This window comes from Camelus bactrianus, chromosome 11, assembly GCF_048773025.1.
Source record: "Camelus bactrianus isolate YW-2024 breed Bactrian camel chromosome 11, ASM4877302v1, whole genome shotgun sequence".
Taxonomy (NCBI): Eukaryota; Metazoa; Chordata; class Mammalia; order Artiodactyla; family Camelidae; genus Camelus; species Camelus bactrianus.
In genome coordinates this window covers 66,376,714-66,389,496 of record NC_133549.1, presented here as the reverse complement: position 1 = coordinate 66,389,496, position 12,783 = coordinate 66,376,714, and the positions used below count along the sequence as shown (strand labels likewise).

The 12,783-nt window shown below is 47.4% G+C and overlaps 1 protein-coding gene across 5 annotated transcripts in view; it reads left to right on the top strand.

Moving 5' to 3' along the window:
* Window positions 1–12,783, top strand: part of LRRC20 (leucine rich repeat containing 20) — a 58,976-nt gene that overhangs the window by 22,793 nt on the left and 23,400 nt on the right. The gene's annotated exons all lie outside the window — the stretch shown is intronic.

Genomic DNA, 12,783 nt, shown 5'->3' with positions numbered 1-12,783 from the left:
GAGACTAGCATAGAAGTGATGAGTGACTCAGATTGGGCAGATGACAAGAGGGCGTGGTGGAGATTGTGGCCAACTGGTCCGTGCCCTGCTCGGCTTCTGCCGATATGCCACAAGACTGTTCTGATTGTTTTATGCAATTGAAGCTGGAAATACGGATTTTTATGTGAATTTTATCAATTTTTACATAATTTGGAGGCCAGTAAAATACATTTTGCGAGTTAGACTTAGCCCACGGGCCACCAGTTGGATGAATCTCCCATAAAATATTAGAGCTGTCTCTGCCATCTCATTTCATGGGTGGAGAAGGAAGGTCAGGGAAAGAAGGGGCTTGTCCAGTCTCTCAGAACAGTACACCCAGGCAGGGCAGCCTTTCCAGGCCACCTGTGTTAGCTCAGGGTCCCTTTGAGAGGATTTGACATGTGGCAGGATGAGTAGGTAGGCCCTCTCCAGAGAGCACGGCAGCGAGCACCAAAGAAAGGCGTTTAGGGCCCCTGTATTTGTGCCTCAGGTGCAGAAATACATTTATCATAATATCATTCCATCAGAAGTCTGTGAAAAAAAAAAAAGAAAGAAAAAAAGGGGGTATAGCTCAAGTGGTAGAGTGCATGCTTAGCATGGACGAGGTCCTGGGTTCAATCTCCAATACCTCCATTAAAAAACAGACAAACAAAAAACTAATAATAAATAAATAGATAGACCTAATGATCTCCCACAGACCAAAAAAAAAAAAAGAAAAAGTCTGTGGAAGGATGCTGTTTGAAGTCCCTCTCAAGCTCTGGTGGCTCCTGCCTCCCCAACGCCACCTTGGATTACAGAGGAAGGCAGTGGTGTGCCCAGGAAATGGATTTCGCAGGGGCAGCAGCAGACTGAGGGATGGTGACCAGGCAGGGCAGAAGCTGGAGCTGAGAGGCCCACTTGGCTCCCACAGAGAAGGCTCTGGCCCCAACCTCTATTGTGGTTTCTCTTTCAAATAGAAACACCATCTCCTTTTGTGTGTGAAGAGGAGGCTTGAATAGGCTTTGCTGGGCTCCACACAGCCCACTAACATCCTCTTCCGATGCTTGACAGAGGAGGTGGACTGCTTTGGTGCTGGGGATAGAGCCACTTGCTTACGCCCAGCATGCCAAGTTGAATCCTGTGGGCACCCTGGGGACTTCCTTCTACTAAGGTCACAGCCCCTCAGAGTTGGATCATCTTTAAATGATTACATTTGGTGCCAGAGGGGGCTGCACATCGTGAGCTCTCTGCTCACCCTGAGGCCTGGATTTCTGCTCCCAGGGCCCCGATACATCTGGTACCCAGGGGTGGATGCAGGCAAAGGGAAAGGAGAAGCTGATTTGAAGAAACTGAACATGACTTCTGCTGCGTTCTTTTGGTCAAAGTGGTCACTAGGTCAGCCCAGACTTAAGAGGGGGGGAGCTGAACTCCACCTCTTGATGGGAGTTGCTGTAAAATCTCACTGTGAAAGGCATGAGGGGTGGGGTATCTTGCAGGGCACAGTGACTTTCTTAGCTGATGTTAACTGGACTTCTGATGGGTGGTAGTTTTTAGCATTCCTTACCTGCTTAGCTCTCAAGTGCCCGCTGTTTGCCAGGCACTGTGCTCGGAACCATGAGGAAAGAGTTTACTAATGGGGTCTGAAAACCTATCCCTGGCATTTCTAAGCTCTGTGACTTTGGGCAAATTATTGGACCACTCTGAGCTTCCATTTTCTCACCCTAAAATAGGCAAAATTGTATTATTTCAAGGCAGTGTATACATCTCATCTGCTATTAATTTGTTATCTTTGTTTATGTATCCACATAAACCAAACTATATCCTCTTCTTAGAAAGTGACAGAAATAAATAAAGTCAATTCCCTTTGGAGAGTTGGAGGCAGCCTGGAGAGGTATCCCTGCCACACAGGCAGGAGAATTTCTCCTTCATCCTGCATCTTGTCAACCCCTGGAGATCAGCAGAGCCCGACAGTCCCTCTGCCCCCTTGGCCTGGGACTCGTTTGCACACCTGGAACCCAGGGATGTTGTTTGCAACTCTGCATAAACTGATGCCTCAGTCCTCCAGGGTCCAGGCTCACTCTTCTCACCCACCATGTGACATGGGACTTCGAAGTTTCCTTCACTTCTCTGTTCTGAGCTCTAAGCACAGATCTCCTTTGCTCCTGGCTCAGAGATTTAGAAAAGTACCCTCCACCTCCCTTGGGAGTTTGTCTAGTAAAGCTCTGAGGCTTCATTTGAAAACATGTCCCTATTATTTCTTTTTAAAAAGGCAATAGATAAACACCCTATTCCAAGGTTTGGGATATTAAGTCTCCCTCTTATTCCTGTGCTATATATTCAATTCCCTTGCCAAGAGGCTGCCACGGTACCAGTTCTAGAGATATTTTAGGCCAATGTGAACATAAACATAGTCAATGGTAGTAGTGTTTACGATATGCCACCCTAGGCAGGTGCTGTTGTAAGCTCTTTGCAAGTATAAAATTGTTTAAATCTTTACAACTCTGCAAGATCAGTACTTTTATTGTTTTTGTTTTACAGGAGGAAGCTGAGGCACAGAGAGCTTAAGTAACTTGCCTGAGGTCACACAGCGAGAAAGAAAGGGGCTAGGACTGTGGGTCCAGATTCAGAGCTCCTTTATAAACTACAAATGAGATTAGAGTATATGCATGGTTTTGCAACTTGCCTTTTAAGTCAGCAGTAGATTTTAGAAATTGGTTCATGTTGGTGCAGTGAGAGCCACCTGATCCTTTCCATGGGGGCAGAATGGTTAGCACTTCATTTTAGTCTAGCCCAGACCTTCCTCAGTTAGAAGAGTTTTCTCACCCCTTCCCTCTGTCCACCCAAGGAATGGCGGTGGCTTTCGGAAACTTCACTCCTGTCCCCTCTGTCCCCCGTGGTCAGCTGCTGTCTCTGTGTGAAGCTTTCTCAGTGCTGAGCATGGGCCATTTGAAGGACAATTATTGTCCCCCTGACCGGCTGACTCTGCCCTGCAGGAGGGCCCTTGTAGGCAGGAACAGAATTGCTCATTGACACAGGGTAGCAGCCAAGGCACTGACTGATCCTCACTGGACAGGTATTTTGGGAGCTCTGGCACATTCCTTTACTGCCTGGCTGCGTAATTACCGCAGGCCGGCCTCATCTCTCCCTTAATGGAATCAGAAGGCCTTGTCTCTCCTCTGGGTCAGTCTGAGGCCTCTGAATCAGCTCTGGCGGTTGTCCAAGATAAGGATGATGTGGAAGTAATAAGAGGAACTTGGGGAAGGAGAGATCCATTTAACAGACACCGGAAACCACAGTTCAGAAGAGATAATAAATAAGGGAGTCATGCCTGGCTGCTCTCTGGCTGGAAGCAGTCTTAGGATGGGGATGGAGGAAGGTCTTCTCCCAGAGCCCCTTTCTCTCCTAGGAGCCCAGGTTGTTTGACACTGAACCAGAGGAGAAAGAAACATCTGGAGCTCCCCTAATATAGCCCCCTGGGATGAGAGGGCGCTAAGAAAGAAAGAAAATTACCATATGAATCACTTTTATTCTGCTTTTATGTGGAATCCAAAAAAATGACAGAAATGAACTTATTTACAAAACAGAAACAGACTCAGACATAGAAAACAAACTTATGGTTACCAGGGGTGAAAGAGGGTGGGAAGGGATAAATTGGGAGTTCAAGATTTGCAGATACACACTACTATATAAAAAATAGATAAACAGGTTTCTACTGTATAACCCAGGGAACTATATTCATTATCTTATAGTAACCTATAGTAAGAAAGAATACGAAAAGGAATATATGTATGTATATGTATGACTGAATCACCATGCTGTACACCAGGAATTGACACAGCATTGTAAACTGACTCTACTTCAGTTAAAAAAAAAAGAGGGTACGGAGACCCTGGGTGTAACTGTGACCCCACCAATAAGAAAGACTGAGTTGCGAGCCCAAGGAGGAGAAGCAAAGCTAGATGTGGCTGCGACTGTGTTTAGTTAGAAGCTCGGTGGACCAGGTGATCAAGTGGCTGGGGCTACAACCACACTTTTGTTCTTCTTTTAAAGTGGAAACAACGGGAAGACCTCAAGTGCTCGGGTTGGGATTAGACAAATTCCCAGGGGTTAGACAAGACCGGGCCTTTGGCAGATATGGGGGCATCCCACCCAGGGAACCTGCTTTCCTTGTCCTGCCCTGGAGGGGGCGCTTGGAATCAGCTCCATGGTTTGGTTCCCACTCAAAACCTACCAGATCTTTTGTGAACAGCTTGGCTCTCATAAATTTGACAACTTAGAAGAAATGGTCCAGTTCCTTGAAAACCACAAACTACCAAAATACAACCAAGATGAAATAGACAATCTGAGCAGTCCTATAACCATGAAAGAAATTGAATTCATAAATAAAAAGATCCCCCAAAAGATATCTCCAGGCCCATATTATCTCACTGGAGAATTCTATCAAACTTTTAAGCAAGAATTAACATCAGTTTTACATAGTCTCCTCCAGAAAGTAGAGGAGAAGTGCACACTTTCCAACCTCTTTCATGCAGCCAGTATTACTTTGATTTCAAATTCAGATAAAGACGATATAAAAGAAAATTACAGTCCAATATCTCTCATGAACTGAGGCACAAAGATTCTCAGCAAAATATTAGGAATCAAATCTAACAATGCATCATAGAAAGAATTATATGCCATGATCAAGTGGGGTTTACCAGTTTTTCCAAATGTACAAGACTGGTTAAACATTTGAAAATGAATCAGTATAATCACATCAAAGGACTAAAGAAGAATCACACAATTGTATCTGTTGACAAAGAAAAAGCATTTGACAAACTCCAAGACCCTTCATGATAAAAAAAAAAAAAAACAACTCTGAGTAAACAAGGAATACAGGGGAATATACTCAGCTTAGTAAAGAGCATCTGCAGAAATTCTACAGCTAACATCAAACTTAATGATGAAATGCTTTCCCTGTAAGACTGGGAACAAGGTAAGGATGTGGACTTGACTCAGCCTAAGAGTTCTAACCACTACAATGAGACAAGAAAAAGAAAAGGTATGTGGATTGGAAAGAAATAAATAAAACTGTCCCTATTTGCAGATGACATCATTGTGTGCTCAGAAACCCCCATGTAATCTACAGCAACAACATCAGGCCCCACCAGGTCACGTGCACGTCCGCACAGTGCTGTCGTTGGCTTCCCATCTCAGTTAGAGTGCACCCACTCTCTTTCCAAGGTTTCTGGGTTCTGAATAACCTGGTTGCAAACTCATCTCTAATGCCTTTTCTCTACCACTCCCTACTCCAGGCACACTGACCTCTTCTGTTCCTTGGATGTGCCAAGTTCTTTCCTGCCTCAGGGCCTTTCTACTTGGCATTTCCTCTGATAGCTTTTCACTGGGCACGTTGCAGAACTGGTTCCTTCTCATCCCTCACTCTGCCCTGAAATGCCTTCCCAGAAATCTGAAATAATCCTATTTATTTATTTTATTTTTCTTGTTTATTACTTTCTCCCCCCCACTAGTGTACAAGCTTGTTGAGGGAGGGGTCTAGAACCCACCACTATTTTCCTGCAGTTACGCAGATCCTGCCCCATGTGGGTGCTGAGCACTATGTTTTCAGTGAATGAGGGAAGGCTGCTCCGGTATCACTGTGTCTGATTGAGTTTCCTGCAAGCCACGTGTCTCAGCTGCATCCAGCTCCTCTTGTTTTATTTTACCTTTTGATTTCTGCTTTAATGTTAGCTTTCAATTTTGTTTCCACAAAAAGCTCCATAATTCAGTAATTAAATCTCGTGGATCTGGTGCCTCTCTAACAGAAACAGTTCCATATATTGAGTGCTTTTACTTTTCGGGTTTTTGTTTTTTAACTTTTTAAAACAAAGTTTTTTATGAGTGCTTTTACTTTTCTAAGATTATTCATTTCATGCTCAAGTACAAGGCTGAACATGCAGTAGATGCTTAATAAATACTGTTTTGTGCAGTATGTCCTGCTTTTCACAACACTCTCCACTCGCCCTCTCAGCCCCGCTGTAAGTGGACAGGGAAGACCTCATGGAGGCCATCCAGAGAGAGGATGGGCCCGAGGACACATGAAGAATTAGACCAGAACCATGGTCCTTACGGTTCCTTGCCCATTATTCATTCACCGCTGAATAAGCAGGGATTTGCTGAGTGTCCACTCTGAGGACAGGTGCCCAGGGATTAGGGATGCAAAACTGGAAAACACAAGTTGCCAGAAAGGCCCAATTCTCTTGGGAAACTTGGCTGGGGTTCACATCCTGGTATGGGAGTAGGGAGAGGAAAGTCACTTTATCTGGAGGAGAGGTTGGAGTGTGTGTCACCTCAGACAAGTTATTTATCTCTCTGTATATTGGGGATAATGGGTTATAGGAAAATTAAAATGATGATTGCGGGTAAATCCCATAGAACAAGTACCTGGAACATGGTAGTGCTTATTAGATGTTACCCATCATCATTACTTTTTGTTAGAAGCCCCACCCCCAGTGAGGCTGGGTATCTGGCACAAGAACTCTTTCCTGGAAACCCTCCCCTACTCAATCCCAGGACTTCAACACTTTCTTGATGCAGTATGAGCCTGATTAATTGGAGTGGGTTGACACTGCCATTTCAGAGCAGATCTGGGTCCCCTTTGAAGCTCAGTAATGGAAAGCTTCCTCTTCCTTCCCAATCTCAGCACAGCTCCTTTGATTACCCTAATGCAGCTAAGGAGCTGAACACCAAGGGTGCGAGCCCTGCCTGCTCAGCTGCTACTCTCTCTGCGCCTTTTGCTTTTCAGAAAAGCTTCGTAGCTGGGGGAGAGGCTGCCCTTCAGATGGATGCAGCTCCTTCTCCTTGCAGCTGAGCCTTTCCTTGGAGTCTGCCACTGAGGAAAGGCTAGGCTTCAGAGAGTAGCCTTCCCCGGGGAATGTGAAGCTGGGACAGGGGCATAATTTTGTATCTGCAAGTCTCTTAATCTCTAGAGCAGTGATCTCTAGAGAGGGATGCACCAAGCAATGACTTGGAAAGCTGCTTAAGCTTTATTGAGTGAAAAAAGCAGGTCTCAAAAAGTAGGTAGTGAATGATCCCATTTTGTTTTTTAAAACAGTTATCTATCTGTCTATCCATCTATCCATTCATCCATCCATCCATATCCATCCATCCATTAGCATGTGCCTAGAAAAATATGGAAGAATGAATACCAGACAACATTGGTACTCTTTAGGGGTGGAAACACATGGGATTTTCATTTTGCTATGTTCCATCTTTTTGTGATGTCTCTATTTTTATAATAAGCACTCATTGCTATTAGAGGCAGAAAATGCATTTAAAGTGAAACAAACTATATCAGTCAGGATAAGACAGTTTTGCATTAAGAACAAATAATTTCAAATCTCAGTGGCTTAAAATGACAAAATCTTGTATTTACAGTTGAGATAGCATTTGCTTTCTGTGCTGTTTATGGGCACTGTTCACATGCCTGAGTGCTAGGCGACCTGCTGCGATCAGTGGTGATCGAGGACTGGACATGAATTTTCTCGAGAAGATGACTCTAGCACAAACAAAGCCCAGGAGGTCTATGCACAGAGCGGGAAAAATATTAAAACAATGACGACAGATATCTCCCTTGGTGACAGCAAATTTGAGCAGCAACATCTAATTTTAAGCAGTGCGTCTTTCTGAAGCTTCTCCAAGACAAACCAGCTGCAAATGCTATCCGTGGTAGCTGGCTGAGCGGCCTTGTGTGTGTCAGGGGGCAGAGAGTCAGAAAGTGGCATGGCTAAAACTGTGGACCCTGGAGCCACACTGGCCTGAGGTCAGAACCTGGCTCTGCCATTTCCTGATCTGTAAAATGGGACTCATTCCACGTCTACTTTAGTGGGTCGTCGTAAGAATTAAGTTGAGGTATGATGTGGCTACACAGAAAAGAGAGTACCGGTGTGTGGTGAGTGCTCAAGGTGAGTAGCTCGTTCGTTGTTATGTAACAGGCCCCCCTATGGAGTCATGTCCAGACCCTGCCTGCTCCTCCCAAGAACATTGACCCGAGGATCCCAGACTGTGAACTTTTCAGGAGGATCTGCTGTACCTCTGGGATGGATCACCTAGTGAGCAAATAGTCCGTGATTTGATGGGAGTGGATGTTGCCCTTTTCCAGAATAGGGTTCGACCAGATGGAATCAAGCTGTAAAATCATGAGGGGCAAAAGAGCTTAGGAAGAAGAGCCTGCTGTTCAGAGTGGATCTTGAGCAAACAGCACTGGTGCAGGAATGCCTTGTTTGGCTTGGGCTTTTTAATTAACCATGCTGGCTAAGGGAGCAGTCTTGGCCTTCTGACACCTGTGGTGTCAGAATATAGGGAACTGACATTAGTTTGTTAAGCCTCCCACAGGTCTGCCAGGCTCTGAGCCTCTCCAACCTCAGGGTCATCATTCTCTCATTCAACTCTGCTTTTAAAGTCCTTTGCCTATCCCTCTGGAGGCAGCCCACAGTGTCTTCAGAGCCAGACAGATCCAGTATCAGATTTCAGCTGCCCCACTTACTAGCTGTGCAATGTTGGGCAAATCACCTAATGTCTCTGAGCCTCTAGGTTTTTCATCTCTGAAAAAAGAGGTGATAAAACTTACTCCTGAGTTGCTATGGAAATTAAAGGAGACGATATGTGTATAGCACTTAACATATAACAGGTGCTCAATAAAAGTTTAACTCCTTCCTTTCCTAAGGAGTAGGAAAGAGAAAGGATATACATCATTTTACAGTCAAGAAAACCCAGACTGTAGAAGCTGTTTGGCCTGCCCAGGGTGAGCAGGGAGGTGATTAGGGCAGATCTTTTCATCTAGTGAAGCTGTGACCACTATTCAGTGGTTCCAGGCCCAGCTCAGGGAATATGTGTTGAGTGTTCTAGGCAGAGGGTCCCTGCCCTCCTGCTTCTCCCCCAGCCCTGAGAGTAGTGGGTGTGATCACACAAAAACCTTGTGGTGACATTCATTCTAGCCGCACACAAGGGCAGGAGATTTGCAGAGCCTTTGAGTCATGAATGCGGCAAGATAGAGACACAGAGAAAAGCTATTGAACAGCCCAGAAAGAGACCTGGCAGGACGCACTGAGCTTTTATTAAAATGATATCAGTCAGATGAAAAGCTTTTCAGCTCCCCAGCTGTGGAGACGCCCCCAGCTGATCCCAGGCACATCTCCCCAGCAGGATGGCTCAAGCTGATCTTCGGTCTGGAGGATGTGCAAACTGGGCTTCACGTGGAAGCGTCTTCAGCCTCCCCCAGAGACCCTGCTCCCTGAACGTTCCACCCAGCCCTGCGCTACTCTTGGTGTCTGGATGGACCCCTCCCCACCCTCACGTCCCTAAGGAAGCAGGGCTGCCTATCTCTTTTCCCCTTCCTTTATCTGTGAATCTCAAGGAACATGGGGAACATCTGACTACCAGGCATGGATCTCCTAGGCATGTGCGACCTTGGGCAGGTCACTTAACCTCTGTGAGCCTCAGTGCTCTCATCCATTGAGATAGAAATTTATTGGGAGCATTATATGAAATTTCATGAACAACTAATAAATCACATGGCACGTAGTGTCACTCAGTAAACCTTCATACCTGTCCCTCCTGTCTCCTTTGTCACCAGCTCCTTTGTCCCATGTTTTGTGACCAACATTGGGTCATCTGGGACATTCTAATCCTGGCATCCCTGCCTCCTGGCATTGAGATCTTGTGCAAATTATTTAACCCCTCTGAGCCACAGTTTCTGCTTCTGTCAAATGGAGCGGATAAGGTAAATCTTGCACAGCTGTTCTGGGGATCAACTGTGATAATTAGCATCAGCTCCTGGAAGTGTGTGGGACTCATTGTAAGTCCTAAAATAAAGATAAACTGGTTACCACTTCTTTATGGGATGCCGAGCCGTGCTGGATTCCGGCAAAATGCTGTTGTGTGACTTTTCCTGGGATGTGTCGCTTTAGTTGAGATCATACCAGAGTACGTTCCAGGGCAGCCTGGAGCGCATACCCAGATGTGAGTGCTGGGCCTGTAGGAGCAGAGAGCTGGTGGGGCCTGCTCACAAAGGGCTTTGAGGGCCTGGGGAGCAGGTCTTAGGGAGCCACTGAAAGTTTGTGAGCTCAGAATTGCACTCGCGAGGTAAATGGGCCCCACTGTATGGCATGGATTGGAGAGCAACTGGAGGAGGAGCAGGAGGCCAGGGAGGAGGCTAGCAGAGGGGTCCAGGTGACAGGGGCTGCTTCTGCCCTAAGGATGTGTTTGGAGGGAAACAAAATTGAGAGGGGGGAGAGTCTCTTTCCCACCCTCCAAATGCTGGTGCATGGGATGTCCAGAAGCCCTTCCCTTGGGAAAGAAGGTTCCAGAAGTAGGGAGGAGAGGGGTAGGGGTTGGCAGATTTGGAGGTGGTGGGGCTGATGCCCATGCTGGAGAGTGTGGAAGAGGGGATGGTGGTTGGAGGTGAGTGGGCTGAGGTAAGATGAGAGCTTGTGTTGTGGACCTGAGTCGTGTTGTGAGTTTGCCATCTCTGGGAGCCTCCAGGTGGTCATGTCCATGGCTGTTACCAGAAGGGCTTGAAGTTCAGAAGAGAGGCCTCGCTGGGTGCGGGTAGGGCAGCTTTCTGAGTCTGCATGAGGAGTCGCCATAGCTGCAGGAGGGGAGAACCCTGTAGTGGGTGGACCTCTTCTCCCCCGTCTTAAGTCTATCCAATTCCTCCCCCAGCCTCGCTATGATCTGCATGTGGTCTTTGGAGGTGGTGGACCTGGGTTCAAACCCCAGCTCTGCAACTTAGCAGCTGCAGGATTTGGCCTTAAGTACTGAACTTCCCCAAGCCTCAGTCATCTCATCTGCAGAATGGGGATGATGCTAATGCTGACCTTGTGGGGCAGTCACAAGACTTAAAGGAGACCCTGAACAGAAAGCAGTTAGCACAGTATCAGCCCCATAGCATTGACTGTGTGCCTAGCACTGGTCAAAGCCTTTCTCATGTATCAATTCAAAGCAGTCCTGTAGAAAGTCTAGTCCTGTCCTCATCTTACAGATGAAGAAACAGAGGCAGAGGTAAAGAAAAACAATTTGCCCAAGGTCACACAGTCAGAAAGTGACAGAACCTGAATCAGGACCCGGAGACACCAGGCCCCAGAGCCTGAGTCTGTCACGCCCACCCCGTACGGCCTCTCACTACAAGCCCCCAACCCCAACCTCATCTGTGTAACCCAGTGGACAGGATCTGCCAGGGGAATTCAGCAGGTTCCTGGAAGGGAGGGTCCGGGGCCAGGATGTGAGGAAGCCTTCTCAGAGCGATGGGATTCCTGACCATGTGACAGCTGAGCACAGTGGCCACCTCCCTATCTGTAACACTGAGTGGCGCCTGCTGTCCAGCTCGGCAAGTGAAACTGTGCCCTCTGCTGCCCCGTGGGGGCCAGGCCGGCTCCCGAAGTGGCCCATTACAGGCCCCACTGGCTGCTTGGCCGGAAGCCGGGGATTTGGAGGTGTTGTGGCCACCAGCCCACATCCAGCATGGTAGGCACTTTCCTAGAAAACAAGGGCTTGGAGAAATGCCCTAAACAGGAACCAAACAGCTGGGAAGAATGGGCCACATTCTCACCCGAGAACAAATGTTCTTTCCAGGGAAGTGGCTTCTGAGAGACTCCACGAGGCAGCTGCCCCCTGCCTGGCCCCGGCTGGCCCCGTACCAGCTCACTCCCGCCTGCAGGGTTCTCCGCACATCCCCTCCACGGGTGCACATCTGCCTGGGGCCCAGATTCTTCACTTGGTAACAGTGTCCAGCAAGAATTGAGCAACACTGTTCGTGTGGAAGGCAATAACAACTTTTCCCATTTTTATATATAAGTAAAAAAGGAACAAATCAATTCAAGGAAAAACAAGGGTATGTGTGGAACAGAACTTTGGCAAAAATTTGTGAGTGATACTCATATGCACTCATTTATTCATTTGTGTACTCATCAAATATTTACAGAGTACTCACTGGGCACAGGTAGGGGCATGTTTCTACAGCGGAGATGAAGCCCCACTGTCATGCAGCTTCCGTTCTCGTGGGCAGAGGCTGGCAGCATACAAACACGGGGATGCATTAGGTACTGACAGATGCTATGAATGCAGATACCTCTGGGAAGGGGACAGGAACCCATGGGACATGATCCTACTTCAGGTTGGATGACATTTGAGCAGACACAAATGGAGTAATGCACGAGCCTTGCAAATATATTGGTAAAGAGCGTTCTAGACAGAGGGAGCCACCTGGAGACCCAGGTGACAGCGTGCTCAGAGCCTGAGGAAACGCTGTCTGGCAGAGGTGCACTTGGGGAGCACAGGACTAGATGTTCTCCCATGTCCCTTCCAGCACTGTGACCTGATAACTGTGATCTGGGCAGGGCTGTTGTCTAGTTGAAGGCATGGCTATCTAAGAACCTGGCTGCTGGAGGTCCGGGTTTATGTGGGACCAGCCCTGGTTCTGCTGATGGAGTCTTGCCTTCAGGATATTCCTGAAGATGGAGAATAAGAGGCAGGCCAGGCCCCCTGGTTACCTGTTTGCCTCTTGCAGGGGAGAAGAGTCATCATTCATCAGATATTTGCTAATTGACCACAAGGCGTCCCTCTGGGGCCTGATTGTAGGGAACAAAGATGAATCAGATGCAGTTCCTGTCTGCCAGAGCCCCGGCATGGTGAGGCAGGGGGCCTGTTGTATCTCAGTGTCCGCCCCATCCCTTCTCCTTGCACAGGGCCCTGGGGGCACCCCACCTTTCCTCCAGGTAGATCACACATTTCAGCGTCAGCCTCCACAGC